Source organism: Mixophyes fleayi, chromosome 2 (assembly GCF_038048845.1).
Source record: "Mixophyes fleayi isolate aMixFle1 chromosome 2, aMixFle1.hap1, whole genome shotgun sequence".
Lineage (NCBI taxonomy): Eukaryota > Metazoa > Chordata > Amphibia > Anura > Limnodynastidae > Mixophyes > Mixophyes fleayi.
Window position 1 is genome coordinate 312,375,062 of NC_134403.1, and position 18,402 is coordinate 312,393,463.

Genomic DNA, 18,402 nt, shown 5'->3' on the forward strand with positions numbered 1-18,402 from the left:
CAGTTTGATTAGATAGGAAACATTTAGATTATTTACCTGGAGACGTCTACCCCCTTGACTCACCGGCAGGGCCGACAAGAGGAATTTTGGGCCCCAGTACAGCAACTTCTTTGGGCCCCCGTCATAGTCAACAATGAGAGACATGTCTTTGACATAAGTTCATATTATGCCACACCGTAGTGCCCCCAGATCATATTATGCCACATAGTATTACCCTCAATTCATGTTAGGCCATTCAGTAGTGCCCTCAAATCATATTATGCCACAATAGTGCTCCCAAAACATGTTATGCCACCATAGTGCCCCCAAATCATATTATGCCACAATAGTGTCCACAAATCGTTATGTTATAATAGTGCCCCCAAATCATATGCCATACAGTAGTGTCCACAAATCATATTATGCCATAGTAGTGCCCCCAAAAAACATATTAACAGGAAAAAAGACACCAGTCCATCAAGTTCAACCTATTTTGGATTCTCCTGCTATCCCTCACTTATATTTGAAATTGATCCAGATTAAGTAACCGCCAATCTGTTTCAATCGTGAAAAATCCCTCCAGTCCTATTTTTTCCCTATATCCACTATTATCCTTCACTTTTTTTTAACGGTGGCATTCCTGGATACCCTTTTCCGCTAAAAAGTGCCAGATGGCCAGTCCGGCCCTGGTAGAAGATTATATGATGAATCTTGATTTCTGCTGCAAAATGTGGATGGTGGGGTTAGAATTTGGTGTAAATAATATGAATCCGTGGATCTATCTTGCCTTGTGACAAAGGTGCAGGCCGTTGGTGGTGCTGTAACGGTGTGGGGAATTTTCTTGGCACACATTAGGCCCCTTAATACCAATTGAACATTATTTAAATGGCATAACCTACCTGAGTATTGTTTCTAACCATATGACTCCCTTTATGGCCATTGTCTACCCATCTTCTAATGCTACTCCCAGCAGGATAATGCGCCATGTCACAAAGCAACCGTCATTCCAAGCTGGTTCCACGAACATGACAATGAGTTATGTGTACTCAACAGTCACCAGATCCCAATCAAATAGAGCACCTTTGGGATGTGGTGGAACAAGAGATTCTCAGCTTGAATGTGCACATGACAAATGTCTAAAGAATATTTCCAGTAACTTGTTACTGTTGTTGAATAAATGCCACAATTAATTCAGGCTGTTCTGGGGGCAAAGGTGGGTAGAACCTGACAAAGTGGCCATTGAGTGTATGTACACTGAAGAAAATAGCAACACACTGGATATAATTTACAAATGGAAGTGAATATTTGTCACCTTCTAACAGTGGGGTCATGCAGAGTCAGAAGTAAGCCTGTTTGAGTTACGTAGTTTGCGTAAAATCGCAATGTGCATTAAGCCAGCCTATGCAAATGAGCATATTCAGCCATGAATGCATCTAAAAATTACGACCACCTGTGAGCTGAGAGGCTGAACGAGCGAGGGAAGGTCTGGTCTAATGTAGACAGAGTAGAGTATGTGTGTGCTAAAACAATTGCTGCTTATGCAGTATCCGGTTTGAAAAGTGGAGATGTTGCCTATAGCAGCCAATCAGATTCTAGCTGTCATTTTGTAGAATGTACTAAATAAATGATAGCTAGAATCTGATTGGTTTATCAAACCCGCTGAAAAACTCTCAGCTTGATACATTTATCCCCTGGTCAGGTCTAAAAGAATTGTCCAAAAATCGTGCTACCTCTGTCATAACTCCACGTGATCCTACAATCAACATCCTAAGAATGGTTGAGGATTACTTTAATGACAGCATAGAAATAGACATGTCAAACAGTCCCTTTACATACTGGGAGGGAAAAAAGGCAATTTGGAGTACAAATTCGCTTTGCTATACCTAAGCTGCCCACCCTCCAATGTGTACTTGGAAACAGTATTCAGCACAGCTGGGAACCTTGTCAGCGATCAGCATAAGAGGCTACTTACTAAAAATGTGGAAAAGATGATGTTCATCAAAATGAGCTTCAAATTACATGAGGAAGTCCTTTACCGGCAATCACATCAAAGTACAGAGACTTCTGTAATGGTGGATTCCAGCAGGGATTAATTAATATTGCACAATCTGCCTGCAGCTTGCTGCCTTGTATTTTCCGCTCCTGCCTCCAGGACTATTGGATTTTTTTATTGTGTTCATTGTATATATTTTTATCTGCCAGTACCTCTGTTCACCAGTGGTGCCTCTATTGTGCTTTTCCTTGTTATTACTAGTTAACCTATCTCACCAATTATCTCCTGCACCTGGGTATTCCCTACTTATACCTGCTTCCCTCTATTTCCTGTGATGGTCATTGTTGTTTTGTTGCCTTCCTCTTTGGTTTGTCTCCTGGTTCTCCTGTGCTCTTGGACTTCTCTACTTCGGATTCCTCTTCATCTACCATTCCTCCTGTATCTGTAGTATTCCTTGCAACCAGTATCCTGTCATCTCAGATATTCCTGTGCAGTTTCAGCATTATTTGGTTCGTACTATTTATGTGCAATAAACACCTATATTCTTTATCACATCCTGGGCTCCATAGCTGTTACTTACTTACTTACTTTGAAATGTGACAGTATGACCAGCCCAAAAAACAGTTTTGGAGCAGTGTGAAAGATTCTTCCTTAGATTTTTATTCCTGGGACTTTTTCTGCAATTGTGTTTATTCACTTTTTCCTATAAAATTTCTGCCTTACAAATCACTGAGCTACCTCAACTACAGACTCTACAAGCAGATATAATTTTATTACGATCTCAGCTGGCTCATTTTTCTGCCTTAGTTATGGACCCACTAAGGAGACTGTCAGATTTTGTTTCACACAATTCAAATACTGCTGATTTGCCTCAATCAACTTTCTCAATCTCCAGCCGTTGCCTCCAGTCCCGAATCGCCTCCATTTTCGAGTCGACAGCCGCTGCCTCCAGTTCCTGAGCTAAAGCCTGCTTCAGAGAGGGTGCTGCTCCTACTGCCTGCTTTGAGAGAGGACGCTGCCCCTACTGTCTGCTTCAGAGAGGACGCTGCCCCTATAGCCTGCTCCAGACACGTTGCCAGTCAATACAGTCCAGCACGAGTTGCTACTTAATGCAGTTCAGCCAGAGTTGCCACTTAATGCAGTTCAGCCCGAGTTACCACTTAATGCGGTTCAGTCCGTGCAGTTCTGAGGCTTCTCACAGTGCTGTCCGTTCTGAGGCTTTTCACAGTGCTGTCCGCTCTGAGACTTTTCACAGTGCTCTCTGCTCTGAGGCTTCTCACAGTATTGCAGTGTTTTCTGTTCTGAGGCTTATCACAGTGCTGTCTGTTCTGAGGCTTCTCACAGTGCTGTCCACTCTGAGGCTTCTCCCGCTCTGAGGCTTGTCACAGTGTTGTCTGCTTTGAGGCTTGTCAGGTGCTGCTCAGTCCGTGCCTCCTGCCAAGTCGTCCACCCAGTCCGGGCCCACTGCCAAGTCGTCCGTCCAGTCCGGGCTTCCTACCAAGTCGTCCTCTCAGTCTGGGTCGTCTTTCAAGTGTGCCCAGTTATGGCCATCTCTTGGTGAGGGTCTACAGTCCCAGCTGTCACCTACTTTTGATGGGAACCTTTCTCAATTTAGTGCCCTTCTCACTCCTCTCGAAACTTACGAAGGGAGAGAATAGAGCTGGGATCACCTTCTAGTATGGATTCACCTCCCCGGAGCCAATAGCCAAAAGTTCTAGCCAACTCCAGTGGGAATTAGATCTCCAGATACACCTTACAGAGGACCAGTGGCAGGCAGTTTACGCAAATGCTTTCAGTATGTCCAAATGTTTAAACCACACTGAAATGTTTATCAAACTAGTTAATAGACTATACCTGACCCCCTCTAGAATGCACAGAATGTGGCCCTCCCAGTCTAAGCTGTGTTGGAGACAATGCTTGATGGTTGGGGATTTGCTTCATATTTTCTGGACATGCCCAGTTTTGAGTCCTTTTTGGGCCCAGGTATTTGACTTATCTAAGAGAGTGACCAGGTTAGCTCTTTCTCAGACTCATGTAATAGCCCTTCTTCAGATATACCAGCCTCATGTCCCGAGACAGGTCTGTTATGTGTTTAACCATATACTTATTGCTGCCAGAGCCTCCATAGCCCAGGCATGGAGGGCGCCGCTTCCCCCCACCCTATCAAAGGTAATAACCAAAGTCCAGCATGCGTTCAATTTAGTGCTCTTCTGAGGTTTTGTGCTTCATATTTTTCTTCTGTATCTAGCTTTGTCAACAACCCAAAAAGGCAGGTACTGTTCCTGTTAACAAATTTTAGAGGAGAAGCCTTGGAATGAGCAAACCACTTTATCGATACTAAGCATCCCATCCTGTCTGATTTACAACTCTTTACTGTAGCAGTGATACGGAAATTTGTGCCATCCCTTGCAGTGCCAACTTGCGGGTCATCAGTACAAGTGGTTCAGGCTCCCAGTCCAAGGATGCTCGCACAAAGAAAGGGCGAAAGAAGAGAGGAGGGTCAAGTCCAGCTGGACTAAGATGTCTTGTATCCCATTGACTTCACTGAGAACTGCCTGCTCTGATTCTCCTCCTGCCCCCGCTGTCCAGCTGGACTTGATTACCAAGAACTGTGTGCGGTGTTTGATACCCGCTCGGCTGAAAACCACATACACGCTAGGTTTGGACAAACTAACTAACCGCCCGCACACACTCAGGATTCCGCTCAAGTTGGAACATTATTTCCAAGGTGCCGGTGAGTCACAGACCCGCACCCTGCAGGACATATATCTCTATTATTATTGGTCATCTGCACGATCCAAGAGAAAAGTCCCCGTTGGAGTTACTCCTAAAAGGGGGGAGTGGAGCGGTTCACCATATTACGGCCAGAGACAGTGAGTACTAATATCTATATTAACCCACGTTTGGATTGTTCTATCATTGGGGGTATGGAGCAGAACTTTTGAAATACATGACACGACGGCGGTTGGAGCTCTGACTCTATATTACATGTGTCTAGATAGAACTGCACACGGCTATCAGGATATCATCAATTATCCAAATGGGATATATTATCAGTCTTTGACTGTTTATCACGGCTGATACTAGCATCGTGTGGGGAGGTCACTTCTAAGGCTTTTTGGACTATTATATCATTCACCACAATACTGGCTACATCAGGACAGCTGTCACGATCTTTCAATTAGTAGCGCTGTGTTTTTTTTTATGTATCTCATGAGCAACGTTTTTATATACAATGTATATGTTTTTTATTTGAACCTCTGTCACAGTGCACGGTGACCGAGTTTATGTCAAGTGTCATCCTTCTATTATATTTCAAATCAGCAGTAATAGGTATTTTATATATGTGGATTTACATGTAATAAATTTATATATGAGTTTATTCGTGATCCTGTTTCATCCTTTTCTGTATGATATTTCTTAGACAGACAGGACTGTAGCGCTGCATCTGTTATTTATTTATTGCTAGTTTGTGGGTGGACGCAGCCGCCTATTTTTGCAGCAGCTTGGCCGCTGTCTTATACTAATACAATTATTTTTACTTGGTACTGTGATTGTATATCCAGTATTTAAACCACAAGGTGAATTTTAATATATTGGCGCCATAGCAGGGTTTTTTTGGTTTTTTAAGGACTGTGGGAGAAACTTAATGTGAGAAGCAAAGCAATTGGTGGCATCAAGGGTGATTCCAAGACAGTGATTTTGGTAAACTGAGGAAATTGTTGTTGACAGTTAAGGGGAGGTGGTGATGCTGGGAAAAATAAAGAAGTTAAGCTCTCTTTTGTTACATGTTATGCTGTATGCGCAAGTTGTGTACACACTTGAAACAGGCCCATGGTGGGAAAACACTTTGGCATACATGACATATATTAATGGTAAGAGCTATAGAAATCCAATTGTCTTACTGAATTCCAGTCTGAAAATATTAAGGGGATAAAAACAGAAAGGACTTTCTTTAAAGTTGGACCTAAAACCATTTGTGGCACATAATAATGTAGTTTGTATAAAAATTTACACACTGTGCTTGCTCACAACTATTGAGTGTGCGTACCTTATGTTCTCCCTTGCACATGGAGAGGGGGATTGGGGGGCGTCTGCATGTACGCTCAATACTGTAAGAACGTGTAAACGCAAGACAGTCGCGCCTCGCAGAGATGCGTCCAATTTTCACTTCCGCTTATCTTTAACATATGCCTTTTACAAGTGTAAAACTTAATTTTACATTTAACTCTAAATTGAAGCCCAAAGAGGTCAAATTGAGAAAGGAACCCTGGAAAGTGTTGAAATCTCTGATATAATTGGTCATTTTGATGAGTACAATACAATAAGGACTCCCTGGGTCTCAATTTCCCAGGACAGTCCACTTTCATTTGCAGTGCATATTTATAGCTGCTAATATGTGACATTTTTTCTGCAACATAAATGTTTATCTTCAAATTGGAAAATGCATGAATCATTTTAATAATTTTTGTTGCTTTCAAAACTACTTTACTTGATTGTCCTCTAAGCTGATCAGATCTATTTTTAGCATTAGAATGAGTCAGCTAGTGTTTTATACTTGGATACCAGATTATTTTTAGCTCTTGATTATATTCGGTGAGCCTTTTCCTGCTGTCTAATCTCTTAGCATGAAAAAAAGGTAGAAATATGGTTATTGATTCTTACTGAGATTCTAGGAGTCTGGAGGTCCTTGAGATGCAAAAAGAATAATAATGTTAGCACTGGATTCACATTTCTTACAAGAGAAGAATGAGCACATTTTAGATAATTTCTGACAAATTACATGAGCTCAAATTGTAGTTATATATATATATATATATATATATATATATATATATATACATATAAACCAGTCGTCGGTTTGTATGTCTGATTATGCATGCATCAATTGAGAAACCAAAGCAATGGGGTCCAGTTGGATCCTAGCCAGGTTTTAGTGGGGTTGAGGTCACGGTCGGACTTGCCATTGGTGTGCTTTGGGCAGAACTTTGACCCGGGCAGCCTTTTCTAAACCTGCATTCGGACACCTCTGCACCAATTGGGATGAAACCAATGCAAGGTGGTCCAGTTGGCGTCTGGCCAGGTTGTATGGGGTCCTTGTCAGACCTCCTGTTGGTGTGCTTTGGGCAGAACTTGACTGAGGGAGCTTGTGCTGAGCCTGCATTCGGACACCCCTGCATTAATTGGTATGAAACCAATGCCAAGTGGTCAAGCTGGATCCTGACCAGGTTTAAGGGGGGTTAGTGTTCTGGTCGGACCTCCTGTCAGTGTATGCTGGGCAGAACTTTGACCTGAGGAGCCTGTTCTAAACTTCTACTTTATGGATTTGGATGACATTTATTATTAAAACAAAAATGACACTTGGCAGCCACCTCATAAGTGTGTCAGAAGAGCTGCTAAGCTGCTAATTATTTTTAAAAGGTTAATAGTTACCTCTAACCCATTGATAACTTAATAACTGGGTACTTCAGCTAGTATATATATATATATATATATATATATATATACTATTAAAGTCATTTCATCGTTTTCCAATAAGCATTGTCTATGCGATTTGTGTGGTTCCGAAGCACAAGCAATTTATTTAGCAAAATCAAAAATTTAGCAGTTCAATAAATAAGTAGAGTACAGCCGATATATTATACATACATACATACGCTACGCCCGCTGCGCTCAGCTGGTACCAGCTACAGTCCTTCAGTCCTGAAGACTGTGGTCAGAGTGACTACTAAGCTGGTCCTAGGGAGCTGTATATATACATTTAGTGATATAGTGAAGACAATACAGATGACTTGACAAGTTTCCATAGGTTCAGGCCCCAGGAAGGTCCAGTGTATTACAGTCCATAGGTCAGTTCAAACAACCCCCTCCAAAGGTGGGGGTCTGCATTCCAAAGGTGGGGGTCAGCTATCCAGATGATGCATACTTAGTTTTCCCGCCAAGAACTGGTTCAAACTGGTCTATAAGCATTACACAGACTATATAATTCTGATCATTTATTCCCTATCATCGATAACTAGCGCACGCAATGTGCGAGGATTTTGGCGGATGAGCCGGGCAACTGCGGATAAATAGGGGATTAGAATGATACCAAACATAACATGCTTCCTGTGACCTGAACTTAAAATATCACTAAAGTGTACATATAACCTTATAATATATAAATATAAACCAAATAACATCTGCTCATAAATGACTGTGGAATGAAACCATTATAAATATGAAATTAGGGATGTGCACCGGCGACTTTTGAGGTCTCGTGTTTTGTGTTTTGGATCCGGATTTTCGTTATTTTTGGGGTTCGGATTTGTCTCGCAAAACACTTGACGAAAGGTCTCGGTTCGGATTTAAGGTTTTGGATTCGGATTTTTTTTGAAAAAAACATAAAAAGTTTAAAAATCAAGTTTTTGGGCTTATTTTCACTCCTAGGCTATTATTAACCTCAATAACATTCAATAACAAGCATTTCCACTAATTTACAGTGTATTCTGAACACCTCACAATATAGTTATTAGTCCAAAACGTTGCAACAAGGTATCTTTCTGGACTGCGTAGAGGAGTGGGTCACCACAATATATATTAAAAACCCTGAACTTTTATGATTCGCACCAATAAATGTACCTGGACTGCGTAGAGGAGTGGGTCACCACAATATATATTAAAAACCCTGAACTTTTATGAATCGCACCAATAAATGTACCTGGACTGCGTAGAGGAGTGGGTCACCACAATATATATTAAAAACCCTGAACTTTTATGAATCGCACCAATAAATGTACCTGGACTGCGTAGAGGAGTGGGTCACCACAATATATATTAAAAACCCTGAACTTTTATGATTCGCACCAATAAATGTACCTGGACTGCGTAGAGGAGTGGGTCACCACAATATATATTAAAAACCCTGAACTTTTATGAATCGCACCAATAAATGTAACTGGACTGCGTAGAGGAGTGGGTCACCACAATATATATTAAAAACCCTGAACTTTTATGAATCGCACCAATAAATGTACCTGGACTGCGTAGAGGAGTGGGTCACCACAATATATTAAAAACCCTGAACTTTTATGAATCGCACCAATAAATGTACCTGGACTGCGTAGAGGAGTGGGTCACCACAATATATATAATAAGAAAACCATCAACTTGTTTGATTCGCACCAATAAATGTACCTGGACTGCGTAGAGGAGTGGGTCACCACAATATATTAAAAACCCTGAACTTTTATGAATCGCACCAATAAATGTACCTGGACTGCCTAGAGGAGTGGGTCACCACAATATATATAATAAGAAAACCATCAACTTGTTTGATTCGCACCAATAAATGTACCTGGACTGCGTAGAGGAGTGGGTCACCACAATATATATAATAAGAAAACCATCAACTTGTTTGATTCGCACCAATAAATGTACCTGGACTGCGTAGAGGAGTGGGTCACCACAATATATTAAAAACCCTGAACTTTTATGAATCGCACCAATAAATGTACCTGGACTGCGTAGAGGAGTGGGTCACCACAATATATATTAAAAACCCTGAACTTTTATGATTCGCACCAATAAATGTACCTGGACTGCGTAGAGGAGTGGGTCACCCCAATATATATTAAAAACCCTGAACTTTTATGAATCGCACCAATAAATGTACCTGGACTGCGTAGAGGAGTGGGTCACCACAATATATATTAAAAACCCTGAACTTTTATGAATCGCACCAATAAATGTACCTGGACTGCGTAGAGGAGTGGGTCACCACAATATATATTAAAAACCCTGAACTTTTATGAATCGCACCAATAAATGTACCTGGACTGCGTAGAGGAGTGGGTCACCACAATATATTAAAAACCCTGAACTTTTATGAATCGCACCAATAAATGTACCTGGACTGCGTAGAGGAGTGGGTCACCACAATATATATAATAAGAAAACCATCAACTTGTTTGATTCGCACCAATAAATGTACCTGGACTGCGTAGAGGAGTGGGTCACCACAATATATTAAAAACCCTGAACTTTTATGAATCGCACCAATAAATGTACCTGGACTGCCTAGAGGAGTGGGTCACCACAATATATATTAAAAACCCTGAACTTTTATGATTCGCACCAATAAATGTACCTGGACTGCGTAGAGGAGTGGGTCACCACAATATATATTAAAAACCCTGAACTTTTATGAATCGCACCAATAAATGTACCTGGACTGCGTAGAGGAGTGGGTCACCACAATATATTAAAAACCCTGAACTTTTATGAATCGCACCAATAAATGTACCTGGACTGCCTAGAGGAGTGGGCACTGGGCACCACAATAAAATATATAAAAAACCTTCAACAGGTCTGCATTACACTACACATACGGCTGCTCCTCCATCCTCTGCAGCATATAGAGGGTGGAGTTCCAGCGCGTCACAACCTCTTGTTTGAGGTGATGGCAGGGCAGGTTCATGCTTTTTTGATGTGCCTCTAGTCTGCGGTAGGCACTGGCTGAATGCCGAAAGTGTCCAGCAATTTTGCGCGCCACCGCAAGCATCTCCTGCACACCCCTGTCACTCTTGAGGTAATGCTGCACCACCAAATTAATGGTGTGGGCAAAACATGGGACGTGCTGGAAATTGCCCATATTTAATGCCCGCACAATGTTACTGGCATTGTCTGACACCACAAATCCCCATGAGAGTCTAAGTGGGGTAAGCCACTGGGAGATAATTTCCCTCATTTTCTCTAATATGTTGTCAGCGTTGTGCCTCTTATTAAAGCCTGTAATACACAATGTTGCCTGCCTTTGCATGAGCAGCCATTTTGTAGATGCTGCTACTGATGCAGCTGTTGCTGTTGCTGCGGAAGGGGATGCATCTACCCAGTGGGCTGTCACAGTCATATAGTCCTTCGTTTGCCCAGAACCACTTGTCCACATGTCCGTGGTTAAGTGGACAGTGGGTACAACCGCATTTTTAAGAGCACTGAGGACACTTGATCGTACTTCTCTGTACATTTTTGGTATCGCCTGCCTAGTGAAGTGGAATCTCGAGGGGATTTGGTACCGGGGACACAATACCTCCATCAACCCTCTAAATCCCACTCCACTGATGGCGGACACCGGGCGCACGTCTAACACCAACATTGCAGTTACAGCCGCAGTTATACGCTTTGCAATAGGGTGACTACTATCGTATTTTGTGGTCATGGCAAACGACTGTTGGACGGTCAATTGTTTTGTGAAAGACTTAGCGGTCTTACGACTTCCCCTCTGGGAAGATGACCGACTAACAGCAGCAACAGCAGCAGTGGCAGTAGTAGGCGTACCGCTGCAGGATTCCTCGGATGAATCCCGTATTGAGGAGGACTCAGTCTGGCTGCTGACTTGGGCTGCAGGACTGAATCTGATGGAGATTGTGGAGGAAGTTGACGAGGAGGGTGTTGCTGGTGTGTATCCAACTGGACCACGGGATTTAGGTGTCCCTGTACCGATGAGGGTCCTAGCCCCAGTTCCTGAACTAACCACTGAACTATGAAGGTTATTCAGGTGACGTATAAGGGAGGATGTTCCTAGGTGGGCAAGATCCTTACCCCTGCTTATTTGAGCTTTACATAAGCTACATATGGCCATACATTGGTTGTCTGGATTTGGATAAAAATAACTCCAGACCGAAGAGGTGCATTTTTTGGTCTTCTGACCAGGCATGACGATGGGCTTTTTCATCCCATGGACATCAGCTGTTTCCCCCCCTGGTGCCTCATTTACAATAACCACATCACCATCCTCATCATCAAGTTCCTCCACAGCGCCAGCTACATCATCAATAGCCTCCTCCCGAGCCACCTCTTCCCGTACAGTGATGGGAAGGTCAGGCTTGACAACCACCAACATCCTTGGACTCGCCTTGTGGATTTGTGATAATTTCTCTTTAGAAGGCAGAGTTGTTTGCTGTTTTGTTGCTGACAGCATAACTCTCTTAAATTTTTTGTAGGGGGGGGGGGGAGGAGGAGGGCTAAGATCCGTGGGTGAAGCTGAACCACTAGTCATGAACACGGGCCAGGGCCTAAGCCGTTCCTTGCCACTCCGTGTCGTAAATGTCATATTGGCAACTTTACGTTTCTCCTCAGATGATTTTAAGTTTCTCTTTTTGCTACTTTTTCTTAACTTGGGCTTTTTGGATTTTACATGCCCGGTACTACGAGATTGGGCATCGGGCTTGGAAGACGACGTTGATGGCATTTCATCGTCTATGTCATGACTAGTGGCAGCAGCTTCAGCTTTAGGAGGAAGTGGGTCTTGATCTTTCCCTACTTTATCCTCCAAATTTTTGGTCTCCGTTATATGTAGCAGAAGATACTGCAGAATGTGTGAACTTGGTAATATTGCAGTACCAATGGACTTATACTGCTGGATTGGTTTTGCAAATTTGGTTATAATTATTATATTTATTTATTTTTTTTAAAAATTTTTATTTTTTTTTACTTTTTTTATTTTTTAAAAACTTGGGAATAATGGGGAAATAACTATGCCCTTAGAAGCACAGAGCACAGGACACAGCACCACTGGACTGAACAGGACACGGCACAGGACCCAGCAGCACTACGGACCTCAGCAGGACAGAGCACAGGACACAGCACCACTGGACTGATACTGCAGAATGTGTAAACTTTGTAATATTGCAGTACCACTGGACTTTTACTGCTGAATGTGTGAACTTGGTAATATTGCAGTACCAATGGGCTTATACTGCAGGATTGGTTGTGCAAATTTTGTGGTAATTAAAATAAATTTAAGTAGTTTTTGGTATTTTTTAAAACACAGGGGAATATTGGGGAAATAACTATGCCCTTAGAAGCACAGAGCACAGGACACAGCACCACTGGACTGAACAGGACACAGCACAGGACCCAGCAGCACCACTGACCTCAGAAGGACAGAGCACAGCACACAGCACCACTGGACTGATACTGCAGAACACAGCACAGCACAGCACAGCACAGCACAGCACAGCACAGAACTAAACAGCACAGCACAGAACTAAACAGCACAGCACGAGATCTACCAGGACAGAGGATCACCTAACACACCCTCCCTCTACCCTGATCAATGCCCGAGTGAAGATGGCGGCGACTAGCGGGGAATTTATAGGATCCGAGTATCGCGAGATCCGACAACGGGATTATGAGTCAGAGCCTCAGTTTCACATTTGAATTTGGCGCCAATACCCGGATCTGTCTCGGATCCGACTCGGATCCGCAACGTTCGGGTGGGCTCGGATTTCATAAATCCGAGTGCGCTCATCCCTATATGAAATATATATATAAGTGAATGTGAAAGTGCGAGTGTATGCGTACGTGCTTTATCGTGCGATTGTGCCATGACACGTAACGCGTGGCGTACTGATCGCAATCGCATGGTAAAACAATATTAATCAATACACTTTCTTTCATCCAATTATACGACTTTGACAACACATACACAGTGGAATGGAGGCATGGACTTCACAAAACCTCTTAGGGTGTCATGTGGTATCTGGCACCATGATGTTAGCAGCTGATTCTTTAAGTCCTGAAAGTTGCAAGGTGGGACCTTTATAGTTTGGTCTTGTTTTTCCAGCACAGCTTACAGATGCTCGATTGTATTGAGATCTGGGGAATTTGGAGGCCAGGTCAACACCTTGAGTTCATGTTCTCTGTCATGTAACTCAAACCATTCCTGAACAATTTTTGCAGTGTAGCAGGGCACATTATCCTGCTGAAAGAGGCCAATGCCATCAGTCAACACTGTTGCCATGAAGGACTGTACTTGGTCTGCAACAATGTTTAGGTAAGTGGTAAATGTCAAAGTAACATCTACATGAATGCCAGAACCCAAGATTTCCCAGTAGAACATTGCCCAGAGCATCACACTCCATCCGCCAGCTTGTCATTCACTTCACATGTCAGTGTTTTTAATATTGTGGCTGATCGGTATATAAATACCCCCATGTGATTGACCTGAGAACCCCTGTGATTAGCCTAACTGAGAGTCCCACCACCTGGACATGTTTTGTGACCTGTGGTGGGATTATAAGAGTTAAATCCATGCTCTGATGCCCACAAAGTGGTCCTCTTTTGGTATAGGTTTCGTGAGCATTACCATGAGAGTTACCTTTGAGGAATTATGTTTGAGATGATCAACCCCCCCTTTGATCGATGACCTATATTAACATGTTTGTATTATCGAGTTGTATTTTGGAGACAAGCTAGTTTGAGATGCGAGAGGGAGGCTCTGGGTTTCAGTGAACACTAGAGATTAGAGATGCTCACACTTCACCAGTCTATACATGCACATGGTGCAATCATTAATATATCCTAATTTGTGATTTACATGGCTCTTGTTTGCTGTTCATAATTTGCATTCCAGGTTCACAGTTCCTTTTAAAAAATAGTAATTATAAAATAAATAATTTTAAAAACCATTAAAATTATATTGTTAAATTCTTTTTAAATGGAACAGTGAACACAGTTTGAATTTTGCAGCTCATGTTCACCATTCGCTGTTTGTCATTAAAAATAGTTAAGGTACATCAATTTAAGCTTGAACAGGTTGGGCACAGCAGGCACAGGAGGTGACCCTACCCTGGTAGTGGAATTACAATCATATGAGGACGAGCTAAGGAGAGATCTGTCAGTGGTCCTTATTCAGGGAGTCAATGTTTACGAGATTGACTTCCCTGCTTCACAGCAACAGGCTGTCACGTATAGCTACGACTTTACCCATAAATGTATGTACTGTAATTTTTTTAAACTTTGTTTTAAACATTAATACAGCACGTTAAATGTGTCAAACATCTCTTGCAGCACCTACAGAGGCAGACAAAGAAATGCTTATTACCCTCAATGTGATTGACAACAATTATGCAACACCTGCTGATGTTCAAAATGAGGCTTCTGAATAAACTCAACAAGAAGTCACTCCTCCACTACTACATAACCCAGTTGTGGATATGACAACTGCTATTGCGGCTTTTCATCAATAGCAAACTGCCTTTATGCACGCTTAAAGCCCAATTAAGAAATGGATGCCCTCAATGGATCACAATTGCCCTGGAGAGCATAGCTAAATATTTTTTTTTATTACTACAAATCACTGGTACTTTAGAGGGTTTAACCAGGTCTTTGAGGGAAGTAAATAAAATGTTATTTCTGCTTTGTTCCAATTAAGGCAGAATTTGTTGGCACATACACCACTTGTGGCAAGTTCAACTGAGTCCGAGTAGTGTTAGCTCACCTGCATGATCATTAAAAGCTACTCCTCTTAGCCATAGTTTAAAAACTAGGGATGGGCAAGGTGTAGGCCATAGTAGTGGAACCATGCTGAACCAGCCTCTAAAAAAAGTAAGCTAACCTAGTTGTGTATGTAAATCTTGTATATCTTTACAACACTGTTAAGTATAAATTTTGCTGAACACCACTCACACATGAATTCTTGCTTTATTGAATGTGTTATGGCACCAGAGTTGGCAGTGTCAAAAGTGAAATTAGGGGTCTCCCTAGTGACCCATTCTCCTAAAAAAGGTTATGTTAAAATGGTTCTGTTTATATTTTTACACCGTTTTTACATGTAGTGCTTTTTAACACTTGGATTTAGTTTCACTTGTTTAGAACAAAACATAGAAGTAAAATACTGCTGGATGAGTCATCTTTTACTTGCCTCCCCCTGCTTCCTCATTGTCTACTGCAATGGTGAAGTGACTTTGTTGTTGCACAGACAAATTGTGCAGTAGACAGCAGCACACAATTATATCAGTCACCTTTGATGTTGAATAAGGAAGCACACCACTGAATTTATTAATACACCTGATTGTGGTCTTCATTAGTCCAAATGTATGTTCTACCACACTTCGAGTTTTAATATGTGCATCATTAAATTTGTGCTCAGCATGAGCTTGTGGTTTCAACAGGGGTGTAATTATACCACTTTCATACTGCCGCCCCTGCAATATCCCGGGTTTTTGAAGCCGGGTTTTTGCAGGGTCTCGGAGCGTCCCAGCTCAGGAACACCATTCATACTGCACCTCGGACCCGGGAATTTTCCGGGTTGACCCCATTCATACTGCACAAGTCTGTGCCCTGGCAATTTGTGGGAGTCATCACCAGAGCAGTTTTCATTGGCTAAAAAACAGTGATGTCATTGAAAGGTGACTGGTTTGTTGACGCATAAAGATGATGCAAAAGTGGGTGGTGATTGTTTACCACATTACTTTTCATCATGGCCGACGACTCACTTTTGTGTAGCCCAGAGTTCATGTTTACTAGTATTTTTTTGCTGTTTTATGCAGCAAATGAGAGTTTTCTGCAGCTGCTGAGACTGTGCACTCTTGCACAGTCCCAGTTCAGGAGGAGTAAGGCGAAGTTTATGGCACAACAGAAGAAAACTCGGTGTCTGTATATGCGCAGGAGGAGAGCGTTTCTGAGGGCCAGCATCGTCTCAATTTTGAGATTCAGTGCTGCCAGTAACCGAACCATGCGTGCCAGAGAGCGTAGCCACGGAGAAGCTTTCTGGTCTACTGTGGAAGCGTTTGAGGAACAGCAGTGGATGCAACACTTCAGAATGTCACGTGGGACATTTAACTATGTGCTGGACCTTATTACCCCAGCACTTTCCAGGAAAACCACTAACTTTGGGAAACCTATTCCACTATGTAGGCGCCTTTCTATTGTGTTGTGGTGGTATGCTATCCCTGGAGAATACCGGACAATCTCCTTCTTGTTTGGAGTGGGGATATAAACGGTGTGCACTCTAGTGCATGAAGTCACCACGGCATTGCTGGAAGCCCTGTATCATCGCTTCATCTCCTTACCGCAAGGTCAGCGCCTGGATGATACAATTGCAGGATTCCTGAAGCGTGGGTTTCCCCAGTGTGCTGGAGCCATAGACAGGACACACAATCCCCATCATTGCCCCCACAGACAACCATGCGGATTACTACAACCGCAAAGGCTGGCATTCCATCATTCTGCAGGCTGTGGTTGACCACAACTATTGGTAAGCATTTTTTATGTTTTTTTTTATGTGACTGTGCCATGTGTAATGCGTATTGTAAAACATATTTATATATGGTTTTTTTTATGTTAGTTTCACAGATGTTTTCATTGGGTGGCCTGGACGTTCCCATGACGCCAGAGTTCTAGCAAATTCGGACCTTTACCAAATTGCTGAGGAAAGACAAGATGGCTGTCTGTTCCCTAGAGAGGTAAATATCGGTGTAATGTTGTATGATGTTTTTGTAATTGAAGCTTATATACTATTGTTTGCTATCAATATTGTATGTATTTACTGCCCCTTTTTATATACAGATGTAACACTTGCAAAATGCATTTTCACCATATAGTACCAAGTGTACTGCGTTATTTGACCAATATTTTAAACATGGTGACGTGAAACTGCATGTTTTTATTTACAGAAATCTACGTTTGTTGATGGTGTGGAGATACCGGTACACATCATTGGGGATGCTGCTTACCCTTTGAGGCGCTGGCTGATGAAGGGGTTCACTCAGCAACATCACCTGTCTCAGGAACAGATTCGGTTTACACATACCCTCAGCTCTGCTCGGATGGTGGTGGAAAATGCTTTTGGGCGCTTGAAAGGACGTTGGCGCTGTCTATTAAAGCGCATTGACATTGACACCAAGCTTGTGCCCCACGTGGTTGCTGCTTGCTGTATTTTACATAACATTTGTGAAATTCAAAAAGAGCAATTTCTACCTGAGTGGAATGTGCAGGAATCTGAAATGCCAGTACTGTCAGTGGACTCCAGTACTTTTGAAGGAGAGCGCACCAATACCTCTGCTGAACTTATTAGGACCACCCTCACTGCCAATTTGACCTCACTTGTTTGAATGTACCACACAAATGTAAAAATAAAAAATATATGTTTATTTCACATATTGTATTTTGTTTTGTACATATTTCCTCATATGTCTCTTCACCAAAAAATATAAAATGACACAATATAAAAGTGCTTACTTGCATGTAGAAAAAATAAAATATATACATAAGTAGTAAACCGAAGACACAAATGTGCCCAAACAGTAAGAGCAAATTTGCTTTTCACGTTTTATATATATATATATATATATATATATATATATATATATATATATATATATATATATATATATGAGAAGCTAACGGTGTGATTCCAGATCACACGTAACATACATGATAACAATTAACAGTGAAACATTTGACCATAGAACATGATTATTACAATTGCCTATATTGTGGTATTTCTGGTGGTGGAGTGGTTTGGAGTGGAAAACCCGGTGGGTATTCTATGTTGGGATTACCCATAGGTTGAGCATGTTGTGTATTCTGTACCGGGTTTGGAGGGTTATTGTTGCCTAACATGGGTTGCCCCCGCTGGTACATAGGATAATGTCCATCATAATAGT

General features: G+C 42.0%; 1 long non-coding RNA gene across 1 annotated transcript; it reads left to right on the top strand.

Annotated features, from left to right (window-relative positions):
- Positions 1–16,899: 16,899 nt before the first annotated feature.
- On the top strand, positions 16,900–17,553 carry LOC142140442 (uncharacterized). Its single transcript, XR_012688479.1, has 3 exons — positions 16,900–16,991; positions 17,082–17,199; positions 17,410–17,553. It is a non-coding gene; the product is annotated as an uncharacterized LOC142140442 (long non-coding RNA).
- The last annotated feature ends 849 nt before the right edge of the window (positions 17,554–18,402 follow it).